The sequence below is a fragment of the Pan troglodytes genome, chromosome 13 (genome assembly GCF_028858775.2).
Source record: "Pan troglodytes isolate AG18354 chromosome 13, NHGRI_mPanTro3-v2.0_pri, whole genome shotgun sequence".
In the NCBI taxonomy this organism is placed as follows: Eukaryota; Metazoa; Chordata; class Mammalia; order Primates; family Hominidae; genus Pan; species Pan troglodytes.
Window position 1 is genome coordinate 27,819,190 of NC_072411.2, and position 26,419 is coordinate 27,845,608.

A 26,419-nucleotide genomic window follows, 5' to 3' on the forward strand; every position below is an offset into this window, starting at 1 on the left:
TACCTTCACACTTGAATGATAGCTTTAGCTGATTCAAACATGTGTCCCTTAGATCTCTAAAAATATTTCCCCTGGGTCTCTGAAGATCTTCCAACATGCAGTGTTGTAGCTAAATCTAATATTAGTCTGCTTTCTCTTAGGAGTAATCTGTTTTCCTTTTCTCCATCCTTCGTGTTCTAAGTTTCAGCCCAGCCGGTCTATCGTTTTCTGTTCTGCTTGTCATGAAGTGGGCCCTTCAGGATGAGGACTTTTGTCTTTTGTAGACTTGAGAAATTTCCTTCTCTATTAATCTTAGCGTTCCCCACATCCAACCTCTCTAGTCCCTCTTTCTGGAGCTCCTATTTAAGAGGTGTTAACATTTCTGAATCTATTCTTCATATATCCTCACTTTTATTTTATGCTTTCTATCTCTTCTTTTTGCGGGGCATTCTAGATGAAGTCCTCAATTTGATTTTCCAGTTCTCTAATATGCTATTATTGACCTACATCCAGTCTGATCATACTCCAAAAGCCCCTTTTTGAATATACCTTTGAGCGTCTTCTTTTTTATTTCTAAGGCCTCACACCGTTTCCTCTCACAGCTCTCTGAGATTAACTGTGCTTCGTCCGTGTGCTCTGCTTGCTGTTTATCTGGGTATCAGTCTGTTTCCTGTGCTCTGCGTCCCAGTCATGGCGTGCTTTCCTCAGTGTTCAGCGGCTCTGGTGTGTGCTCGTCTTGTGTTTGAGGTTCTTTGTTACCCAGTCTATGGGTGATGCCTCCAGCCACGGTGTGGGAAAGATGACCGTGGGTGGGAAACAAGCTGGTGGACGTGGTGTGCCTGCATCCGAGGTCCGTTTGTCCAGAGCGTCGCCTTGCCTCCCTAGGCTGGGCGTTCACACTGGCATGAGGGAGACAGAGATCCCTGCTGCCTGCTATTTGGCTAAGTGGGAAAGGTGTGGTGGGAGGAGTAGGTAGCTGGCTGGCTTTGTGGTTCCTACTGCAACATCCTAACCCACGACCTACCAGTCACCACCACCCCATTCACCATCTTCAAGCTTAAATTCCCTTCAAAACTGCCTATGACAGCAGGTCTCCCTATACGTATTTTGGGCAATGGTTTCTTCCTTTCAACCCCACCAATTTTCTTCTTTCAATAATTCCTCGCAACTTTAAATCCACCGAGGCCCCTTCTCGTCTCCTAGAACATTTTTGGATGACATGTATTTATTTTTTCTGGTATTTCTAAGGGTTTGGGACAGGAAAAAGTGGTTGGGGTTCAGTCTGCCATTTTTGGCTAATTTCTAAATAGATTTTTCAAGTGCTCAGAGCAACCCTATGAGCTAGGTATTAGTAATAACTCTCAATTTACAAATGAGGAGACAAGCTTAGAGAAAAAAATACAAAATTTTCTCAAGATTTCACTGCCGGCAAAGAGCAGCACCACGTCCCTAACTCAACTCTGTTCAACACTAAGCCCACTGCCGTCCCATGCGGGTAAGTCGAATGCAAAGCTCTGCCCCGTGATTTTTCCAAAGCATCCAGAAAAAGCCTTACAACCTCCCGGGCTTCTGCCTCTGGAACACACTGGAGGACGACTGCAGCAGGCCATGTCTCCAAAACTCTCCCAATCATCACAGCCGCTAACTCCATTCACTCATGCACACACTCGTTAATGTAGTATACACAGAGCACAGCCTGTGCTACAGACACTGCCAGAACAAAACAGACATGGTCCCAGCTCTCGCGGAACTTCCTGTCTGCTAACAACCCCTCGTGTTACAGATGAAGACTCCAAAACCAGAAAGGAAAGGACTTGCCCAGGATCACACAGTCAGTTAGAGGCAGAGTTGCTGTCAGAATGCAGAGTCTCCTTACTCCCAGCCCAGTACCCCCCTTATCTTTTTATTTCTTATTAATATTTTATTTATAACTAATACATAATAGCCATACATGTTTATGGGGTACAGTGTGATGTTTCAATGCATATACACATTGTATCATGATCAAGTCAGGGTAATTACCATATCCATCACTTTAAACATTCATCCCCTGTCTTTTCTAAATAAGTAACACATGAACGTTATTGAAAAATTAGAAAATACAGGTGAACAATAAAGGAAGGGGTAAAAAATCACCCATAGCCCCATCTTGCAGAGGTCCAGGATGAACATTTTAGCATTTATCCTTCTAGACATTTTTCTATGCATACATGTATTTTTTTCTCCTAACAATATTTTTAAGGTCTTACAACATTTGTTTTATCTTACAAAAATACAATAATATTATACACATACGATTTCTCCTTAAGATATACTGGGCAACTTTTACATATTTTAATGAAACATTTCATTTCATTCTCATTTATATAAAATCTATCCCCGTAACACATTTTTCTTGATTAAATGATTCACACAGAAAGTTCATGAATTTCAACTACATTAATAAAGATGAATGACACCATTTTCATAAAGAAGAAATAAATGGCATATGAAATAAGGTAATATACTGAGTATTACAAGCAGACCCACAGCTAGATGTTTTCTATAGCAAAAACTACATGGTTTAGGAAATTGGTCGCCAGAGTTTAGAATATATCCCCACTTTGACTTGAGTCCCTGTACCTATATTATTAATAAGCACTTATCTATCTTTTTTTAAAGCATACTGTGAAAAATGTTCCCATGTCAACAAATACTGCTGTATCATTCTTAGTCGCTGTACAATACCCTACTGTGTGGTTGTATTACACATCAATACCCTATTGTTGGAAATCAAGGCTGATTTCCAATTTTTCACATTTACAAATCAACCCTTCAGTTACTATTCTCATGTCTCATAATACTAATCTTCAGCTAGCTTTGTCACCTGCATGATCTTTACCTCTTTATGTCTCAGAGTCCCCATCTGCAGAACAGGATTAAGTGGCCCAGACTGCACACCATGTTTGTCATTATTAAAGGAGAAAGGCCTGGTGAGGCTGCTGGTTCCAGCTGCTGTGTGATGGTGATAATGATGAGTTACCACTTCATGTCCTAGGAGTCCTAACCTGTATAAAAGAAAAAAAAATGAGGGCCCCTGGTCCACCTCAAACATTCCCCAAAGGATTAGCTTGAGTCTAGCACTAAGGGGATGTCACACATACAGCCATCTCCAGTGTAAGTGGACTTGAGGGTCACCAGCTTTCCACAGCCACCATCCTTCTGCTCCTCCAAAGGTCCTCTCACCTCTGCAGAGCACATGTAGACTGGTGAATTTCCAGGAGTGAGCAGTCAAGGGTAGTGGAGAGAGAGGGTCAGTTGGATCCCTCAGCTCTGGAATGAACAGGAGTGACCAGAGCCAGGATCTTACAAGAGCTAGTTCTCCTGCTTCTAAGCCTTGCTATCCAGGAATTCTGCATGGCAGACACAGCACAGCCTGCTGGCTGCTCTCAAAGAACCCAAATCAAGATCAATTCACAGGCCGGAAACGGTGGCCCACGCCTGTAATCCCAGCACTGGGAGGCTGAGGTGGGAGGATTGCTTGAGCCCAGGAGTTTGAGATCAGCCTGGGGAACATAGTGAGACCCTGTCTCTACAAAAATAAAATTAGCTAGGTGTAGTGGCACCGCCTGTAGCCCTACGCAGGAGGCTGGGGTGGGAGGATTACTTGAGCCCAGGAGGTTGAGGCTACAGTGAGCCATGATCATTCCAGCCTGGGTCACAGAGTAAGACTCCGTCTCAAAAAGAAAAAAAAAAATTCACAGAGGAGGTGAACATCAGAGCACATCCCTAATTTAAAGAAAAAGGCCCTTTTCCCACTTTTATTGCTTTCACTTCCTGTTCCTCTTTAGTGTGGAAACCAGGAGGGGCAGGAGAGAAAGTTCAGAGAGAGACAGGGACCCGCAGGGAAAGCACAGACAGGCCCATCACAGCCTTCTCACATCTCACAGTGGGCGGAGGAGAGACGAGGCCGACCCACAGGTGTTGCCTCTAATTCTTACTGAGAGCTCAATGTTGTCATTTCCATTTTAGAGAGCAGAAAGTTGTTCTAAGAGATCAACCACTAATATTAAAGCTAGTATTTAAGGAACGCTGTGTACCAGGAAGCTGTTAGACACACACAGTCATTCTCGCTATGAGAACAGAGACTAGTGTTATTCCTGTTTTGCAGATGATTTAACTGAGACACAGAGGGAGACTCTGGAGTCAGGTCTGTGGCCTCTTAACCACTGAATCATACTCTCTTCCAAACCAGGCTTTGAAAGCAAAGGGCTACTGATTTCCTGGGCCTGCCCACCCGGTGCTCTCTCCTGGGCCGTCTGCCCCAGGGCCTTCCTGGCTCCTGATGCAGAGGAAACTTTCAAGGTTGGGGCTTCAGGGACCAACACCTTCTTCTTCAAGGACTTTGAAGAAAAACTGGAAAGTGTGACAACCCTAAAAATTCATTCATTCATCCATTTGTTTATTCATTCACTTATTCAGCACAGATGCATTGAGCATTTACTCTGGCTGAGCCAAGCCCTGGAGCAGTGCTGGCAGCATGCAGATGAGGCAGGCACTGCCCTCTGATGAACAGTCCTTCAAGCCGCAAATCTCTGTCCCTCGGAATACTGAAGGCATTGTTCCATTGCCTCCTATTGGCCATTGTTGCCATCTGATGTTACTTAAGTATGAAATAAAAAAAAGTTCTTTCAAATTCTGTGTATTACTTTTTTAAAACAACTACTAAATTGTTGTTTGGACCTAACTACTTAAATGGAACTATTAGGTGCTTCTTTTGGCCTAGGAAAAGCCATGAAAACATTTCTGAAACACTAAAGGCACCAAGAACCAAGAAAGCTTGGGAAACTCTGCTCTAAGATAAATTCCTACCATTGTATTTGCTGCAGCAGCGGCAGGTTTGTCTTTTTGTATATATACATGAATCCAACTGTCTTCTAGAAGAATTAAATTTAAATTTATAATCTAACAATCAGACAGAGAGAAAGGTTAAAAGTGACATTGATGTAGAGCCTCCAAATAGCTGATTTCTTTCCTCCAACAGACTTTCTTATCACGAAGAAGCCAAAGACTTTCTTGGAATTATCATTTATTTCCATATATGCAAATTATGCATTTTTATTTTTCAAGTCTATGGACTTTTAGGGGAAAAGCACTGGGAGGGTTTTTTATAAGTATGCATCAACATGCCAACAATTGTTTCTCTCTGGATAAGGGATTTCCAGCAATTATTCCTTTTTTCTGTAGAACTTCCTGTATTACCTGAATTTACAATGTTCATAGTCAACCTTTTTATTCAGAAGAAATAAAAACCCATCTTGAGAGGAAAAAAAAACTGAATATATTGGATTAAATTTGTACCCAACTTCCATTAATGAGAGCTTAGGACACTGTACTAAAATATCCACCTCCTGTCATCCTCCTTTTGAGAAATGAAACCCCTGGTCATAAAAATAGCCTTTGCTTGCAGTTAGAAGGGAGAGGATTAGAAGGAAAAAAAAAAAAAAGGAAAAGCAGAAGGAAAACTGCCTGTTAGCAAATCTAAATTCAGATGAATGTCTGAGGGGCTGAGAGATGGTGCTGGGCCAGAACCAGCTCCCTCAAGTTTCCAAGACCTCTGTGGGGCCAAGAGGGGCTGCGGACTTCATGCAAGGTGCTGATTTCAGAGGCAGCTGTGATTAATTTTAGAAGGCCCTGACATTCTAACTGAGTCATCCTGAGGTGGCCCGATTGGAACTAATTGGGTGAGCCCATTTCAAGCTGGCTGTCTTCTCAAGTGTCCCAACCCTCTGGGGTTCTTCCAGCTCCTGGAATTGGAAGGTCTTGATCCTGTCAGCAAGTGCCATCTCACCAACAAGGAGGGCCAGGGTCTGCCCACCCAGAGTGACAGGACCACCTCAAAACATGCAAAGAGGGTCCTGGCAGCTCTGTGTCCGTGGGCAACTCAAAGACAGCCAGGATGATCACTCCTGGAAAGCTGACTCCAGTCTTTCCCATTACACCAGCAACTATAAAGCACTTACTGTATACAAACACCATGCAGCAACCATTCCCAAAACTAATTATTCATATTCCCTACAGAGCTTATTAAAAATATAAATGCCTGGGACCAGCCCTGGGCAGGGGCCCCTGGGGGTTTGTCAGGTAGGCCAGGTCTGGGAGCCACCATTGTGCCGCACCCAGAGCTGAGTGGCATGCAGACCCTGCCCTCAAGGTGCTGGCAGTCTGCTGAGAGCCGAGGCTGTGGTCACAGGAAAGGGACTGTGCTGGCTGATGGTCCCGGCCACGTGTTCCACTCCTAGGCCCCATGAACACATGGCTGCCAACAGGGTGGTCTCCAGAGGAAACTGGGGTCGTTGTTATGGCAAAGAGGATGCTGCGCAGGCACAAGTAGTGACTGTCGTCCTCAGCCTGATCTCCCAGGAGTTTAACATCCCGAACAGCTCCCACGGCACAGAATCAGGGAAGTACCAGGCACCAATACCGTCGCCGGTGCACCCAGCCCCACTCGCACTCCTCTACCAGGCATTCCTCTTGCGAGCGTTTGCGCCTCCCCTCCACCAGGTAGTCTGACCCGCCTCCTGAGCTCAGCAATTGGTTCAGAGGAGAGCACCTGACTCAGGTAGGGCCAATTAGAGCCCTTCCCAGGGATTTTCCAACTCGGGAGCCAGGAGGAAGCCCATTAGGCGTCCAATACAAGAGGAGGCAAACCAGCTTCTACAGCCATCTCCTTGGCTGTATGGAAAAGCCCAGTGTGCCATGGAAGAGAAGGCAACATCCAGGCCACAGGGCAGATGGTGTGCTGGTAGCAGTGAGTTCCTGCTTCCATCACCCTGGCTACTACCCGGGTTTGGCTTGGGTTTCTGTCACTTGCAACCAAAGATTTGTAACTAATACTTACGTGTACATCAGGTTGTCCAAAAAGAGGATGGGTAGGCTGGAGAGGAAATGCTGGGGCCAGAGCCCTTCCTCACAGCCCAACAAACCTGCTTCTCAAAGGGTGCTGACCGGTTCATCAGCCTAATTCAGGTTTAGTCATTCAAAAAATTCAACCAGGGAGGTTTGGTTAAGTCAAGGTATGCTTCCTGGATGAGGGGAATTTAAGGCTGGATTTTGAAGGGAGAGACCACAAGGCACTCCCAAGCAGTACCGCAGATGGAGGAGCTCTATTCCAGGAAAGGCTGTAAATACTTCCTGACTCGCAGAAAGATCTTCAGAGACACACATACTGTACTCTCGCTATTCTTAGCGGCATGCCATGCAGGGAGGGCCCAGGATCCCTGTGGCTGCACGTCCTGGGGGAAAGATGAGCTGGCCCCTCTGCCTGCTTAGTTCCTGAGCTTAGCAAGTGAGCCCGGCTCACATTGCAGCCGGGGATTAAAGCCGAGGGGCTCCAGGAAGCCTCTTCTGAGAGTGCCGGAGTTGGAAGTGTGTCCAGCCAACAGGCCTCTTTAATTCCAAGGGTCTGGGCTGAGGCATCCTGACAGCTTGGGGGACTCCGGCCCCCAAGGGCTGCATAGCAGTAGAAAGTTTACCCTCATCTTGATAACTTTGCCTGGACTTCTGGACTCACCTCTGTCCCAGCATGAGACATGCAGATTGACAGGGCCATCCACAGGGTCAGGGTTTCCTGGAGTTTCAAGTTTTCTCCTAAAGATATTCACATGTATTGTTTAACAGCTTAAGACATCATTCTCATACCATACAATTCATCCATTTAAAGTGTACAATTCAATGGCTTTTAGTGTATTCACACAATTGTGCAACCACCACCACAATCAATTTTATAACATTTTCATTACTCCAAAAAGAAACCACCTCCAATTGCTCCATCCCCAATACCCCTCCCAATCGCTCCATCCCCTGTAGCTCCAGATCCGTTTTGTGTCTCTATAGATGGCACTATTCTGGATATTTCATATAAATTGAACCACATAGTATAGGTAGATTTTTTTTTTCTTTTTTTTTTTTTAAACGGAGTTTTGCTCTTGTTGCCCAGGCTGGAGTGCAATGGCGTGATCTCAGCTCACTGCAACCTCCGCCTCCCGGATTTAAGCAATTTTCCTGCCTCAGCCTCCCGAGTAGCTGGGATTACAGGCATGCACCACCACGCCCGGCTAATTTTCTATTTTTAGTAGAGACAGGGTTTCTCCATGTTGTTCAGGCTGGTCTCAAACTCCCAACCTCAGGTGATCCACCCTGCCTCAGCTTCTCAAAGTGCTGGGATTACAGGCGTGAGCCACCACACCCGTCCTGATAGCTAGACTTTAAAAAGCAGATAATAACAAGTGTTGATGAGGATTTGGAGAAATTGAAGCCCTCTTACACTGTTGGTGGAAACGTAAAATGGTGCAGCTGCTTTAGAATAGTCTAGCAGTTTCTCGAGAAATTAGTTATTTTATCACGCTTAGGCATGCCCCCAAGAGAAATGAAAGCATGCCCAGACAAAAACCTTTGCATGAATGTTCATAGTACCATTATTTATATTAGTCAAGAGTTGATAACCACCCAATATCCATCAACTGATAAATGGATAAACAAAATGTGGTATATTCATACAAGGAATATTATTTAGCCATAAAAATGCACTGATTCATACAACAACATGGATGAACCTTGAAAACATTATGTATTTATGATTTTTGTTATAATTTCTTTCTTCCTTCTCCTTGCCTTTTGTTTGGTTTGCTCTTCTTTTTCCAGTGTCTTATGATGGAAGATTAGGTTGTTGATTTGAGATCTTTCATGTTTTTTAACATAGGTGCTTACAGCTATAAATTTCTTCCTAAGCACTGCTTTATCTGTTTCCCATAAGTTTTGGTATACTGTATCTTTATTTCATTTATCTCAAGGTATTTCTAATTTATCTTGTAATTACTTCTTTGAGCCATTGATTAAATAATTAATGTCTCTATAGATTGCACTTATTTCTTATTGCTTATTTGAGCATATATGGTTAATTTCTACATATTTCTGCATTTCTCAAATTCATTTGTTATTGATTTTAATTTTATTTTGTTTAGGGGAGAAAATATACTTTGTATTATTTAAAAGTATTTCTACATAGATTTCTAATTATTGCTTTATGCAGTTGTCTTTCAGATGAGATGGGGAAAAAAGAATTACTAGCAATATACACTTATACTGTCTTTTATATTTACCTACGTAGTTACTTTTACCAATGCTCCTTATTTCTTCATATAGATTCAAGTTACTGTCTAGTGTTTCTTTTATTTTAGCCTGAGAGACTCCCATTAATATCTTTTGCAGGGCAGCTCTCCCAGTGATGAATTCCCTGTGTTTATCTGGGAATGTCTTCATCTCCTCACATTTTTAAGGAATAGTTTTGCTGAATATATAGTTCTTGTTTAACAGGTTTTTTTTTTCGTTTTACCATTTTGCATATATCATCCCATTGCTTCCTGGTTTCCATGGTTTCTTATGAGAAATCAGCTTTTAATTTTATGAGAATCCCTTGCACATGATGAGTCATTTCTCTCTCACCATTTTCAAGATTTTTCCCTTTGTTTTTTAACAACTTGATCATGATTTGTTTAGCTGTGGTTCACTCTGAATTTTTTCTAAAGTTGGTTGAGCATTTGGGATGTATAGACAATTATTCATCAAATGTTGGAATTTTTCACCCAATATTTCTTCATATATTTTTCCTGCCCTTTTCCCTCTATCCCACTGCGCATACATTGGTGTGTTTATTGGTGCCCATAGGTCTCGGTCTCTGGGGCTCTGTTTCTTTTTCTTTTTCTTTTCTTTTCTTTCTTTTTTTTTTTTTTTTTTCGAGATGGAGTTTCGCTCTTGTTGCCCAGGCTGGAGTGCAATGGCCTGATTTCAGCTCACCACAACCTCTGCCTCCTGGGTTCAAGCAATTCTCCTGCCTCAGTCTCCCAAATAGCTGGGATTACAGGCATGCGCCACCACGCCTGGCTAATTTTTGTATTTTTAATAGAGACAGGGTTTCTCCATGTTGGTCAGGCCAGTCTCGAACTCCCGACCTCAGGTGATCCGCCCACCTCGACCTCCCAATGTGCTGGGATTATAGGTGTGAGCCACCGCACCTGGCAGGGGCTCTGTTTATTTTTCTTCATTCTTTTTTCTTTCTATGTTTCAGACAAGATAATCTCAATTGACATATATTCAAGTGCATTGATTTTTTTTCTGTCTGCTCAAATCTGCTGTTGAGGCCTTCTGATGGAATTTTCTTCTTAGTTATTGTACTTTTTGACTCCATAATTTCTATTTGGTTTTATATCTATAAAACCAAGTATATATAATATATATGTAAATAATATATATTATATATGTATAAAAAATATAATTATATATAATATATAACCAAATATGTATAAAATGCATATTTTTGTATATATAATCCTTTGAACATATTTAAAGTAGCTGATTTAAAGTCTTTGTCTAGTAAGTCCAACATCTGGGCTTTCTCAGGGACAGTTTCTATTGATTGTTTTTTCCCATGAATGGCCCATACTTTCTTATTTCTTTCCATGCTCCTATTTTTTGTTGAAAACTAGACATTTTAAATAATATATTATGGCAGCTCTGAAAATCAAATTCTCTCTCCAAGGTTTGTGGTTTTTGTTGTTTTTTGTAGTTGTTTTCATTTTGTTTGTTTAGTGTTTTGGGGGGTTTTGTTTGTTTGTTTCTTTTTTGAAATGATGTCTCACTCTGTTGCCCAGGCTGGAGTGCAGTGGCATGACCTCAGCTCACTGAAAACTCCACCTCCCAGGTTCAAGCAATTCTTGTGCCTCAGCCTCCTGAGTAGCCAGGATTACAGGTATGTGCCACCACGCCTGGCTAATTTTTGTATTTTTAGTAGAGACAGGGTTTCACCGTGTTAGCAAGGCTGATCTTGTACTCCTGACCACAGGTGATCTGCCCACCTCAACCTCCCAAAGTGCTGGGATTATAGATATGAGCCACTGCACCCAGCCTATTTAGTGTATTTTTTTTAACTAATTCTGCATAGTCTGTATTCTTTGTTGTATGTAGCAATGAAGTCTCTGCTCATTTAGCCTAGTGGTCAGTTAATGATTGAACAGAGACTTCCTAAAAACATCTGAAACAAATAAGTCTCCCAGTCTTTGCTGGGGGGCTCTTTGTGTACATTAGGCGTGCCTGCAACCCTCAGCCAGGCAGTTTACAACTCTGCCTTAGCCTTCACTTCCTGATTGCACAGAGTCTCAGGGGAGCCAGAGATGAGAGCTTAGGACCTTCTCAGGTTTTTTTCAGGTCAATCCTGGGCATGCTCACAGCCTTACACAAGAACATGACCTTCTTGATTCCCAGGAATATTTCAGAGCTTTTCAATGCCCCCTGTAGACATCCTATTCCCCAGCTTTTCATTTTAAGCTTTTTGGTTGGTCTGTTATTTGCCCCAGCTGTTTTCTACTCCCTCAGGCATCCATGAAGTTAATCAATTTGGCTGTAATTGTTTCTGATAAATGCCCCTGGAAAAGAGCTTTTCACACTGTGTAAGTTCAGAGTCAGGTCAAATACAGACAACCTTACAAGGGGGATCTTCCAGAGAATCACCAGACAGGTCAAATAATGACAGCTCTCTGGTAATGGGCCTTTAACAAGCTCCAGGCCAATTCTGTTCCCTTAGGTGGCTGCCATCATGCTAATTTTCACTGTTAGTGTACGCTTTAATTTTTCAAGGTTACCATGGGGATGGGACTAGGATAAATTAAAATGTCACAAAGCTTTTTATTCTTACCAAGATTCTGCCACTTTTCTTAAATATTAACACTACTGGGATTGTTGCAATTTAATTTCCAAAGTTCAAAAAAAAATTGGCTCTGATAATTTTTGTCAATTTTCTCATTGCTTTTATGGAGAGACTTTTCAGAGGTCCTAACTCTGCCACTTCCTTTTTTTTTTTAAATACACAGAGTCTCAGTCTTGTCAGGCTGGGGTGTAGTGGTGCAATTATGGCTCACTGAAGCCTTGACCTCCCAAATGCAAGCAATCCTCCCACCTCAGCCCCCTGAGTACCTGAAACTACAGGTACATACCACTATCCCTGGCAACTTTTTTTTTTTTTTTTTTTTTTTTACCAGAGATGGGGTAACCCCTACCAGAGACAGGGTCTCACTATGTTGCCCAGGCTGGTCTCTAACTCTTGTGGGATGAAGTGATTCTTCTGGCTCGGCCTCTCAAAATGCTGAGATTACAGGCATGAACCACTGTGCCCAGCCCTAACTCTGCCATTTTCACCAACATCCACTTTGTATTTTGCATTCTACTCCACAGTATATCCAAGCACATTCACATAACCTAATTCGGTTCACATTATTTAGCATGCAATGAAATCAACTCTCTAGAAAGATACGCTAAGTCTATTCTGGGGCTTCACACTCCCAGCATACTCCCAAGTAGTTCAGCTCATTATAACTTTCTAATTATGTGTTGTCTTCTCCACATCCTGTACCTCCCGGGTGCAGGAATAAGTAAGTATCCTTCATTTCTGTCAACTGTGGCTGGCACAGAACTGAGGAAATCAGGTGGGTGTAAATGTGGAACCAAAATGAGTGGCCCAACTTCTTATTTATCTAAATGTCCCAACATGGAGCAGGACATGCCAATAACACCTGGTGAAAATGCCCAGATAACTTCACTAGACTGAGTTCAATACTCATTTCTCAGCTCTGACGTAAACCTCAGTCATTCCCAAACCGCGTATTTTCTGCCAGAGGCTGTAAGAGATTTCCTGATGGGAATCGCCATCTTGAAAATATGGGTTAGAAGCCTCAGATGCTAAGAGAGACATTGCTTTCCAAATGAATAGAAAGTAGACTAGAGAGTGGCTGTTTCCATGGACGTTTCCTTCACAGATTTTTACAGTTTTTTTCTCTGAACTCAAATAGCAGTTGCTGAAAAGAGTAATCTGAACAGTGACTGTCAATGGCATGCCACAGTCCCACCAGGGCACATATAAATACATATAAATGTTTGTATAAGATTAAAGTCGACTGGGCACGGTGGCTCACACCTGTAATCCCAGCACTTTGGGAGGCCGAGGCAGGCGGATCACCTGAGGTCAGCAGTTTCCTGACCAACATGGTGAAACCCCATCTCGTCTCTATTGAAAATACAAAATTAGCTTGGCATGGTGACACATGCTTGTAATCCCAGCTAAGTGGGAGGCTGAAGCAGGAGAATCACTTGAACCTAGGAGGTGAAGGTTGCAGTGAGCTGAGATCATGCCATTGCACTCCAGCCTGGGCAACGAGCAAAACCACATCTCAAAAAAAAACACATCCCAACATTTTGGGAGGCTGAGGCGGGTGGATCACCTGAGGTCAGGAGTTTGAGACTAGCTTGGCCAACATGGTGAAACCCTGTCTCTACTAAAAATACAAAAGTTAGTCAGACGTGGTGGCAGGCGCCTGTAATCCCAGCTACATGGGAGGCTGAGGCTGCAGAATCTCTTGAACCCAGGAGGCGGAGGTTGCAGTGAGCCGAGATCACACCATTGCATTCCAGCCTGGGCGACAAGGGCAAAACGCCATCTCAAAAAAAAAAAAGATTATAAAGTCAGCAAGAGGTGATCTTTTATGTTCAGCCTTGATGCTGTTGTTGAACACACACACACACACACACAGAGAGAGAGAGAGAGAAAGAGAGTTCTTTTGCCAGTTAGTTCAAATGCATGGGTGATGATTATTTGTGATTAAGATACCGCAGTTTCTTGGCCACTGTAATGGACATTTGATATTTAGAGATCACCCAGTCAAGGGAGTGCCCTTCCTGTCTATCTGGTGGGAGTCTTGCTTTACTTGGTGAGAGCCAGGCTTTGCCTCCTACTATGTGGCTGGAGGAAACCAGGCACTCTTCCTCCTCATGCCCTGGTAACCAGAGGAGGTCGCATGACTCAAGCTTGGCTGGCCTGGTGTTTCTGCCACAATCACAGAGCTGGTGAGATCATCTATCCCAGCAGAGGCTCTGAGGATCCAGGGGGGTGCAGGGGGTGTTAATTGGAAATGGAGCCAGGCGACCAGCCCCCTCCAGATGGCCTCTAGGACAGGGCCTGTGTAGTCCTCAGGCCCATGGGCCACCCTGGGTTCCTGCACACTTTACTGACTGGCTCCCCCACCCATCCCTGCACCCTACTCCCCGCCCCAGTACTCTCCAAACCAACCCAGCTCTCTTCAGGCAGCCAGGGTCAGGTATGGCTGCATTCCTTCCTCAGGCCCCTGGCCATTTCCTATTTTTCTTATGAACAGTCTAAGGACCAAGAGCCCGCTGGCATAGGATGTGTGATCCTGAGTTTAAGCAAGAGTGGAGTTTCAAGCTTTTGGAGATGGTGGGCTCACCGTAAGTTTCTGTAACACCCACCTAGTGCACACGTGGGGCCTCTGGATTCCAGAAGCTTTTTCAGAGTCCCCCAGTGCTGTGTGGCCAGCCCCTGTTTGTACTGATTCCTTACATCCTCCTCCACAGCTCAGATCTCAGAGCCTTGCCTTGAAGCATCCTGGAAACCCTAACCCACTTGATGATCACCGTCCTGCTAAGTGAGTGACCCTGGGGTCTCAGTGGGAACCCCGGCATAGGGCAGGCCTGGGTGCAGCTCTGCAGGCTGGTCGTGAGGTTCTCCAGAGGCCAAAGAAGCTGATGGCAGGTGGGCAGGGAGGCCAAGGAGCTGAGTCCTGGGGGCTTCACTAGGAACCTGGAGGAGCTTCCTGTGGTTTCTCCTGTGGGTGGAGGTGGGACGAGAGACGTTCCTAAAGAGAGAGGTCTAGAGAACACAGCTGTCAGCAAGGTCCCAGGTAAAGGGCACATGCCTCTGCATATTTAATTTTCATATTCCCAAATAACAGCTTTTCTCTCTTTTTTTTTTTTTTGAGATGAAGTCTCATTCTGTTGCCAGGCTGGAGTGCAGTGGCGTAATCTCAGCTCACTGAAACCTCCACCTCCGGGGTTCAAGCAACTCCCCTGCCTCAGCCTCCCGAGTAGCTGGGACTACAAGCACACCCCACCATGACTAGCTGATTTTTTTGTATTTTAGTAGAGACGGGATTTCCAGATGTCGGCCAGGATGGTCTCAATCTCCTGACCTTGTGATCTGCCCAACCCGGCCTCCCAAAATGCTGGGATTACAGGCGTGAGCCATCGCACCCAGCCTCACTCCAGTTCTTTTAATAGGAAGTAAAGCAACAGTTCTCCCACCCCATGCCAAGAAATTCTGTAACCCCTTGTCCAGTCACTACTGTGATTGATTCCAAATGAGAAACACTGCCAGGAAGACCAAGCGCTGCACCGAATACCTCCAACACTCACGCGTTAGGGTTTAGAGGCCTTGAGAAGACAGGGATTGAACATTCTGCATGAAAAACTGTAGAAATCTTATCTGAAACCCCAACATAGAAAAAAAAATGGAAAGAGCAACAAGACACTCAAATATATTTGATGAGTTCCATATGAAGTTATTTTACCAGTTCAATTTGTAATGTGCTGCTAAGGGGGTGGGACCCTGGAGGCCCTCAGTGGGAGCTCAACCATGTGAACGTCTGACCACAGAAACTGTGCAATAAAAAAGCTGTCTTGGTTTAAGCTGCAGAGTCTTGGGTTAATTTGTTATGCCACAATAGATAACTAACAGGATATCCTCAGCTGTGATCTTCATGCAAAAGTTATTTTCTTTCTAATTTCTTCCATTGCCAAATTAATATATGTGCTTTAAAAACATTTTAAAAGGAAAGAAAAACTAAAATCACCAATTTTGTCACCATTCAAATGTCATTGTGTTAATAATTTGATCTGTTTCTTGTTTACTTTTTCCTCTATTGAGGGTTTGTTGTTGTTGTTGTTGTTGTTTGTTTTTGCCATAGTTGTAGTCAGTCATTCTGTATATATAACATTTTTCTGTTTTGTTTTTACTTAACGTTTTTGGGTTTTAATGTTTCTTAATTTTATCCTGAATGTGCACATGAGGTCCTCTGGATCTGAGACAGACTCCTCCCCAGTGACCTTACAGTAAATCATAAGCCTAGGGCCCCTCCTTGCTCCAGTCCATGCTTGTGGGAGAGGCAGTGAGAGCCAAATGGAAACTCTCCACGAGCAACTGGACACTCCTTAGGGGAGGACTGAGAGCAACGGGCTGTGGCCAGTTACACCCAGGAGAGACACTGGGGGCCCCCTCTCCTGAAAGAAGGGAAGACATGCTTGCTTTTTGGAGAGTGCATGGCTAGAATCCTGAATTCTCACTCTGCTCTTTGGAATGTAAAGACATTTCTCTAGGGACCAAATAACCTAGAGCTAGTTTTCCCCTTGATATGCAAACACATAACTCCAGAGTGAGGTAAACCTCTCTAGAGTTCTTCACTATCTTTATAATTGTAAATTAACTTTTAAGGCTTGATCATAACCCAGTGTTCTGGACTGTACATCTGTGTCCTCCCCAGATCCATATGTTGAAGCCCTAAACCCCAGTGTGATGGTACTAGGAGACAAGGACTGTGGGAGGTGATTGGGATTAGATAAGGTCGTGAGGGTGGGGCCCTCATGATGGGATTAATGGCCTTATAAGAAGAGACACCAAAGAACCTGCTTGCTCCTTCTCTTCACCATGCAAAAACACAGTGAGAAGGCAGCTGTCTGCAAGCCAGCAGGAGAGCCCTCACCTGAAGCTGCCAGCATCTTGATTTTGGACTTCCCAGCCTCCAGAACTGTGAGAAATGGAATCCTGTTGTTTAATCCACCCAGTCTATGGTACTGTGTTATGGCAGCCTGAATGAAAATGCCCAGGATTCCAAGTTTAAGCGGATTTTGTTCAGAGATTTGGCAGAAACACAAAAATATTGTGTATACCCCACAGCATTATAAAATAATGCTTTTTTTCTTACAGACCCCTAGTACTGTTAGGAACTTGGTCTTCAAGATTTTAAATGCCTTTTTGGAATTGATCACAGAAAAATGAACATAATCAATGAAAGTACTTTTCAGATTTCAAATACATTTCTGGCTTGATAATCTTTATATGCAGGCTACAATGAAATACTGCTTTAAAACAAAAAATTTCCAACCAGCATATGGCTCTGCCTTCCACCTGGCTCTCAAAACATCATCTCTGGTTTTCCCACTGAATAGTCAATATTAAAGAATAAATAAACTGGCCAGGCACAGTGGCTCATGCCTATAATCCCAGGACATTGGGAGGCTGAGGCAGGAGGATCACTTGAGCCCAGGAGTTCGAAACCAGCCTGTAGAGATGGTAAAACCCCATCTCTACAAAAAATACAAAAATTAGCAGGGGATGGCGGCATGTGCCTGTGGTCCCAGCTGTTCAGGAGGCTGAGGTGGGAGGGTCACGTGAGCCCAGGGAGGTCGAGACTGCAGTAAGCCCTGATCACACAACTGCACTCCAGCCTGAATGACAGAGTGAGACCCTATCTCAAATAAATAAATAAATAAATATCGACCAAAAAAAACCAGGATCTCTGCTTAGCCATGCATTAGAAGCACCTGGGGAGATGGTTTAGTCAAGCAGCCCACGGGTGCTCCCTGGAGGGCAGAGGACACTTGCAAATTCCAAAATCAAAAGTACCACAGGAAGCCAGGACAGCTATGTCCTCCTCAGCCCTTCCACCTATTCACAGCCATAGAAACACGCCAGGAGAGAGGCTCACAGATGGATGGCCACGGTCTGCAGGCCCCAGCCTCTAGCACTGTCCCTAGAGAGAGAGTGCCCGGGGCTGGAGGGCAGTGAGGTTAGCCAGGGGCACAACACCTGGAATCCGTTTGCCCCATTCTGAGTCACAGCAGTGACCTGCAACGCCAAAGACGGCCTTTCTCAGAGTGAGAGGAGCAAGGAGACCCCCAGTGGAGGGCCAGAGGGCTGCATTAACAGGGACCTTGGCCTCCTAACCTTGCCCAGCGTGACTCCAAAACTCTGCAGCAGAGCAAGGGCACATGCCCCAGTGGCCCAGTTCCTTCCCAGTTCAGAAGCTTGTTCCCCTCCCCCACTTCCAACAGCACCCAGAGGTGCCAGCCTCTAGTCCCTTCCAGGGGGGACTAGCCCTTCCCACTCCATTCTGTGGGAGGGCAATATAGCCCGGGTCTGCGGTGCAAGGTCAAGATTGCCCGTCTCGATTGTTTTAAGCAGAAACCACGGAAGGGGAAAGAGATGTCTGTGGACTTCCGCCCTGTACTCAGGACTCCTTTCTACTCTTGGCCTGACAGCAAAGTTCATGCTAGACAGTTCCCTCGCAGCAAGATTTTAAAATATTTTAAACATTTTTAAAATACCAATGCCTGGCCACTGCCCCAATGCAATCAACCTCCAGCACGCAGCCCCAAGCTCTTTTTTTCTTTTTTTTTTTTGAGACAGAGTCTTGCTCTGTCACCCAGCCTGGAGTGCAATGGCACAGTCTTCGCTCACTGCAACCTCCGCCTCCCCAGTTCAGTCAATTCTCATGCCTCAGCCTCCCAAGTAGCCAGGATTACAGGCGCACACAACCATGCCCAGCTAATTTTTTGTATTTTTGGTAGGGATGGGGTTTCACCGTGTTGGCCAGGCTGGTCTCCAACTCCTGAGATCAAGTGATCCTCCTGCCTCGGCCTCCCAAAGTGCTGGGATTATAGGCATGAGCCACCGCACCTGGCCCCAAGAGCTCTTAACATTAACTTCCCAAACACAAGCACCTCTATCCGGACCCTATTGCCTAAATTTGCATCACAGAGATGCCAGCCCTTCAGCCAGCAAGTAGGTAGTGAACTTCCGCTGGGTGCTCAATCCATGGGGACTTAGGGGCCATGGGAGGAAGAGGCTGAAAGAATGCACCTGTCACTGGCTTTGAGATGCCTTCACACCACCCAAGGCAGTGGCACCCGGCTGTAGTGTGATTCTTCACCATGCACACTCACATTTTTCTTTAAGTGTCAATTTCTCATACGATTGTCCTTGAGGAAGCAGTATAAAGTATTAATTGTTATAGGTCTCATCCCTTCGATTATGGCCTTCTTTATATCCTGAATGAGAAAATGGGAAGTTGGCATTCAGAGCTTCCATTGCACACTGAGTATGACAGTTGTTTGGGGGAAAGCCCCTGTAGAACTGTTGAAGCATCGAGTGATGTGGACACTTCTTCTTTCATGAAACACTCTTTTTACTTGAAAGAGTGAAATGCCATTCTACCTGAAAGAATGACTGACAAACAAGCGATGGTTATTCAGACTGGGGTATCTGACAGATATTTCTTTGAAAATGAACAAAGTAAGCCTCTCATTTCAAAGGAAACAGTGACAGTCTTTGCTGCCAATGATAAAATGTGGGCATTCAAGCAAAAATTAGAACTTTGCAAAACTTGTATCCACCATCCCGAGCTTGACAGCTCCTGAATCATTGAAGACTTTTCCAGCAAGACGGGCAGCAACGTTATGCAGTTGGATTTTGTGATGTTGTAGGACAGAGGGCGTCGACCGTGGGAAAAAACTCCACAATTCGGTGAACCAGTGTCTTCCCAGTGATCGGTGCATGACATTACAAAATCAAGCATAGGTAAAAGATCTGCACAAAGTGCAGATTAGACCAGTGGTTTAAGAACAGAAGATAAACTGTTTCAGATTCCACACTGAAATTAGTCTTTAAGAAACTACTGCTTGTCATGTTTTGGTGCCAGAACAAAGACACACATCTACAACTACATGAAAAGCCTGGGAAAGAAAATGCACATCTCTGTCCCAGCTACAACTCTCTTCATATGCTCAGTCAAAACAATATATCACAACATGTTGAGTGTGGGGGCAGAGATGAGACTCCAGCTGTCCTCCATGAAGCCAGATTTTTTTTTTTTTTTGAAACAGAGTCTCACTCTGTTGCCCAGGCTGGAGTGTAATAGCACAATCTCAGCTCACTGCAACCTCCACCTCCTGGATTCAAGCGAATCTCCTGCCTCAGCCTCCCGAGTAGCTGGGATTACAGGCACCCGCCACCATGCCCAGTTAATTTTTGTATTTTTAGTAGAGACGGGGTTTTGCCTTGTTGGCCAGGCTGGTCTCAAACTCCTGACATCAGGTGATCCACTCGCCTCAGCCTCCCAAAGTGCTGGGACTACGGGCGTGGGCCACCATGCCCGCTTGAAGCCAGATATTAAAGAGACTTGCAGAAATGTAAAACAATGTCGGTTGGCTCACTAAATTTATTTTTGAAACCTATAGTTATTATTTATAAAAATGTTAATTATGTTTACATCCCATGACTTTATTATTTACACGAATTGGTAAATATATATGTAAAACTATCTCAGTTTCAAACAGGAAAGGTACTGATATATGTAACCCACTAAAAGAAAACTTCCTTGGAGTCTTCAGTCATTCTGAAGGCTGGAATGGGTTCCTAAGACCAAATGTTTGGGACCAGCAGCTTTCATGCAAAACTGAATCTGTTGTGCTAGGAGTTAGACCCCAAACCGTGCCCTTGCAAATGTCTTGAAGCGCTGTGGGCACATTCATTCATTCATTCCATAGCTGCGTGTTGGGTGCCAACCTTGTGCCAACCATGATGCCAAGTGTTACACATCCAAACATCACTAGACATGGTGGGGGCTCAAGGCCCAGGATAGCGCAGTGATGGTGAATTTTAGGTGTCAACTTGACCGGGCCGCAGGATACTCAGATTAACCATTGTTTCCAGGTGTGTCTGCCAGGGTGTTTCTGGATGAGATTAGCATTGAAATTGGTGAACTTGGTAAAGTAGAAAGCCCTCCCCAATAGGGCTGGGCTTCATCCAAGTCCTTGAGGGCCTGAACAGAACAAAAGGCAGAGGAAGGAGAAAATCACTCCTTTTTTTCTGCCTCACTGCTTGAGCTGGGACGTCTCCTCCTCTCCTGTCCTCAGACTGGGTTTATGCCCTCAGTTCCCTGGTTCTCAGGCCTTTGAACTTGGACAGAACTACACCTCCAGCTTTCCTGGGTCTCCAAATTTCAGATGGTAGATCATGGGACTTCTCATCCGCCACGATTTCATGAGCCAATTTTCATAATCAATCTCTCTATAGATGACAGATAGATAGATAGACAGAGATACTTATATAAATAGGTAGGTATGAGCTTATCTATCTGTCTATCCTATTGGTCTATTTCTTTGCAGTACCTGACTTACACAGGGACACAGACCCACAGAGAGCAAATGGTAATGTTACATTTGGGACTCTGAAGACAGACAGTCCTCAAGTCTGCCCTTATTTGGGGCTCCTCACTGGGGAAGATCCCACTGAGTCTGAGGACTTGGGGGAATTGTTTTAAGGTGGAAGAGTAGCAACAGCTCTGAAGAGCAGACAGAGGCTGGGAAATTGGAGTCTAAGGACTCCACGTTTACCCCTACAGAAGTGGGTGGAATGTTCATGTTACCGTCATGTTGCTAGAAAAACCAAAGAGGGAGAGAATTCTTTGTATTATCTACCTCTGCTTTCAATCAGGTTTTTTCCTGGAAGCTGTGGGGCAAGCAGTCATTTTTACCCTAGTGAGACATGCTTAAGTAAACTCTTTATAGCTTTTTCTCGCTGAGACAAGCTCCACTGGAGGAGAAAGTCTTTCACTGCATGGACACGTGCACAGAAGGGGCAGAGTGCAAGGCTTAATGCCAGAGACTTCTTAGAGGAGAGAAGCTGTGATGGGCACAGCACAGGACAAGCTTGGAAGCAGCTCAGGGTACCAAAGGCCAGAGAGTAAAAGCACTCAATGAAACCAATTAATGTTTTTAAATGCTCTATTTTAATTTTTAACATGCTGACTATCTAGACATATAACCCCTGTAAGCTAAAGCTCTTTAGGGTTTTTTATACTTTTTAGAAGTGTAATGAGCTCCCAGCACCCTTAGGTCTCTTTCTGGCACTGGGATTACTCAGCAGCTTCACCTGGTGCACCTACAGGGAGCTCAGCTGTTCCCAGGCATGAGCGGTGAGTCGACCATCCGCCCCTGAGATTCCCTCATGGCTGGGCCCAGCAAGACATGGATACAGGAAAGCTTGTTACGGAATTCCCTACTGATCTTGCTGGTCATAAGGGAAGGGCAAAAGTGAATGCCAGCGTGTTTCCAAAGAAGTTAGGGCTTGGCTGCAAAGGAAGGAAACACACCTAGCTGCTCTGCAGCCCCAGGCTGGTTCTTAGAAAAAGGACCCGAGAAAAAAACCCTACCTCCAGAGCACAGGTGACTTTGCTGAAAAAGAGCACACCAAGAAACGCAGGCCTGTGCCCTAACAGAGAGGCCCCAGTCCCACCTCACCCTCGGCACCCACAGCATCTGCCCTTCTCCCATGAGATTTCAAAGGCGGCCCCTTTCCCTCACCCTGGAGAGGAGACCAGCAAAGGACTGTGAGGGCATCTGGATGGCTGTGGGATAAAGCACGTGGGGCCAGTTGCCCCCGGAGCACTGAGAGCCCAGGGATCCATGGAGCTGGGCAGCCAGTGCCCCTCCGGCCATGGATAGGAGGTTGGACAAGATGCCATCAAGGCCCCCTCCCACCTCTGGGATGTAGTATCTTTGCCAAAGATCAGTGTCCAGTGACTTTGAACACATCCCTGGCCATTTTGTGGTACCTGGTTGCTTGACCGCATGTGCCTAGGTATTCTTTATTTCTATAACAGTTTGAGGGTATGTGTCCCCTCCCCAGGGTGGAGGGCCAGGCTCAGCCCAAGCTGCCTTCAAATTTCAAGAGGTCTGAAGCCAGGCTCGGCCTCATGGAGGGCCATGGCCTGCGATCGAGAGGACTGACCTGGACAGGTTCAAGGAAGCTGCCAGAAACTCAGCTTCAGAAGTCATTGAACCTGCAGGCAGCAACCTAGAGAGGGACCCTGACCTCCCAAGGGCCCACCTGTCCTCCAACAAGACCCCTACTGTTGTAGCAGACAGCCCTCTTGGCCAGGGCAAGGCTCCAGAAGCTTCCACTGAAGCTGGGGTCCACAAGGTCTGCATGGAGGCATGCTTCCCTAGCCCTTGTGCAAGCCCAGCTTGAGCCCAGGGTCTGGAACAGAGATCCTCAGCCCAGACCCACGCCTGCCTCTCTCCCTCATCTTCTCCACAAGGACTATAAACCAAAAATAAAGTTATAAGCCCCTCAACCAACAGAATGGATCCCTGTTTTGGCCAAGAGCATTCTAAAGTAAACCTGAGGCTGGATGCAGTGGCTCACATCTGTAACCCCAGCAGTTTGGGAGGCTGAGGCGGGTGAATCACCTGAGGTTAGGAGTTCAAGACCAGCCTGGCCAACATGGCGAAACCCCGTCTCTACTAAAAATAAAAATTAAAAAAAATTAGCCAGGCGTGGTGGCGCATGCCTGTAATCCCAGCTACTCCAGAGGCTGAGACACAAGAATCACTTGAACCCAGGAAGCAGAGGTTGCAGTGAGCCGAGATCACACCACTGCACTCTAGCTTGGGCGACAGAGCAAGGGTCTGGCTCAAAAACTAAACAAATAAATAAAGTAGACCTGAAACACTAGTTCAGGGTGTGATGGGCATGGGTGGTCAGGCACACCTCACTATACCCTCTACCCTTTGGAGTTCAGGCACAGCTGGCCAGCATTAAACAGAGGCTTTAACACTGACAAAACAGACTCTCTGTAGCAATAAGACACCAACATGACAGATAGCAGGTCCCGAAAGCAATCAAATATTTTACCCCAGAATAAGTTGCTTTGACATATTTTGAAATGGCCCTGCAAAGCTGTCTCTTTAAGTCTGATAAGAAATGTTTACAATCTATTCTCTCTGGAGCCTGCTACCTGGAGAACTTTGGTCTCCACAACCCCATATCTTAACCCAGATACTCCCTTCTGTTGACCCCAGGGCTTTAGATAAACTCTTTCAACCCATCCGAAAATCTTTGAATCTACCTATGACCTGAAAGTCCTCCTTCAAGTTGTCCCACCTTTCTAGACTGAAGGGATGTGCATCTCACAAGTGTGGATCAATGTCTCATGTCTCCCTAAAATGTATAAAACCAAGCTGTAGTCCAACCCTCTCAGGCACATATTCTCAGGACCTCCCAGGACTGTGTCACAGGCCATGGTCACTCACATTTGGCTCAAAATAAATCTCCAAATGTTTTACAGAGTTTGACGCTGTGTCAACACAACAATCTTGCTCCAAACTTCCTCTCCAGAGCCCCACTCCAGCTCCTCTCAAGCAGGAGCAGTGCTCAGCCTCACTGTGTTGACCGCTAACCTCTTACTCTGGTTCTTTGAGATTATATATTATGGAATTGCTGTTATTTTTCTAGGTGTGATAGCAGTGTTGTGAATAGGTCGGAAAACATCTTTATTTTTAGGAGCTGCATCCTGAAGTATTTAAGGGCAAAGCACTATGGTGACACACTCAAATGGCTCAGAAAACAATGTCTGTGTCTGTGTGTGTAGATATAGGAGGAGGTGAAGCTCATGTGTCTGGATGTTAACAGTGGGTGACGCCAGGTGACAGGTGCGTGGACATTCATCACACTGTCACTTCACCTTCTCTGTAGACTTGAACATTTTCAAAACCCAAAGTTGGGAAAAACAATGATGACTAGATAGCAGTATGAAAATTTTTTGCAAGATAATATTGCACAGAAGGTAGAGAAGGTAGAAGAATTTTTAGGATGTGAAAAAGCAATTTGTAGTGACTGCTAAACATAAGATACTCAGCCTCACTAAGAGTAAGGCAGGTTCAAAAACACTGACCATTCTATACACAGAGTGACTGGGTAAGTGAATGCTGTACAACCTGGCAATCTCATTTCTGACTCTATACTGTAAGGCAGTGGTTTTGAAATTCAGGATTTGACCTGAGGGAGGAGAGGAGTGGGGCAGGGATGGGACAGGGCCTCCTGGCCCCAATTACTAGTTCCTTCTTGCAAATCTCACACGGCAGCCCATGGGGGTCTGGGTCTGGGAAGTACTGCCACTAACACCACCCTCACGCCACCCCAGCCACCCTCCTTAAGCCCTTTTCTGGACATCCTGGGCAGCAGAGTGTCTCCTGCGCTGGGAGCCTGTGTGGGTTTTGCCCCAACCTTCAGACGGCTCCTGAGTGCTGCGCTCGGGGTCACTGGCCTGGTGCTGAGCCGAGGCAGGGCTCCTGCCTGTGCCCACTGTCCTGCACACGGCTCCCGCCCAGGAGGCCAGGGCAGCCCACACTCAGCTCCACAGCCCAGAAAATGCCCCAGGGGCTGTATCTTTTGTAATTTCACACCAGATACCATTTGAAGGGTAGGTCAGACACAGGCCTGTCCTCAGAAGCCTAGTCCACAGTCAAGACCCTGGTCAAAGCCATCACCATTTCTCCTTGAAACCATTATAACTCACTAACAGAGCCCGCCTGGCCCACACCTACCCCTCCAGCTGAGTCTCTTTGCAGCAGTCTGGGGGAGCTTTTGAAAATGCAGCTTGGTAAATTGTTCTCAGGTGGCTCCTTTGTGCCTCTTCTGTGGCCACAGGAAGCCGTGACTGGGCTTTCCTGCTATTCCAGGAAGAGGAGAAGACAGGTGCAGCAAACTGAGCACCAGCTGCACCCAGCCTAGACCAGCCAAACTCCAACTGACCCTGAGCTGCAGCAGCAAGCCCAGTGAAGACCAGCAGAGCCACCCAGCCCAACCCAGCCACCTCGGGATCGGCTGACCCTCACCTGACCCCAAGATGCATGAGCAAGCCAGGCAGAGACCAGCAGAGCTGCCCTATAAGAGCTGCCACAAAGCCCAGCTGACATTCAGCTGACACCACAGGGAATCCAGCTAAAATCAACAGAGCCACCAGCTGAAGCCAACCAGGCAAAATCAGCCAAGCCCCAGGCAACCTACAGACTTGCTGCCAACAAGACTGAGCTGCTCAGTGAGTGGATGAGGCCTGGGACCCCACGGCACAATGACCAGCCCCCACATTGCAGAGGCGCTCTGGTGGCCCTCGGAGCACGCCCCATACAGCATCTTATAGCCCTAAGAGCATCTCTCTGGACAGCATTATCCTGAAGGACTTCCGTGTCATCACACACTTCACTCCATGCAGGAGGAATTTGAAAATCCTGATTTCCATGCTCATTGTGGGATGGCACGATCTTCAAATGTGAAAGCTGGAAATCCCATTTACTTCTTCCCTAGCTTTTGGAGGTGAAATTCAAGAAGTTGAAACCCTTAGTGGAGCCCTCCAGGATGGTCTCACACCCTTCCCATGCACACCATGGAGGGGCTGAGTCAGGAGTGTCCTGTGGCCTTTGTAGGCAGGAGGAGGCCTCCAGGGCCACAGAAGGAGAGCTGAGGCCAGAGAAGAAAGACCATCACCAGTGTTGACAGCCTACCAATTCTCCTCAGAGGAGCTTCCTAACCTTTGACCCTTCAATGGGTTGGGGCTGTGAAAATGCATTGATTCCCTTATTTCTCATGGCAACTGGCCAGGGCCCCAGTGGCCAGAGCACTAGGCCATCATCTCAGCCTGCAGCGGCCTGCCTGTGTCCCTGGGGG

The 26,419-nt window shown here is 45.7% G+C and overlaps 1 long non-coding RNA gene across 1 annotated transcript; it reads right to left on the minus strand.

Moving 5' to 3' along the window:
• Positions 1–1,929: 1,929 nt before the first annotated feature.
• Positions 1,930–25,507, minus strand: LOC104005163 (uncharacterized). The gene is made up of 3 exons (XR_678358.4): positions 25,300–25,507; positions 7,532–7,608; positions 1,930–3,026 (listed from the first exon to the last, which is right to left on the minus strand). It is a non-coding gene; the product is annotated as an uncharacterized LOC104005163 (long non-coding RNA).
• Between the last annotated feature and the right edge of the window lie 912 nt (positions 25,508–26,419).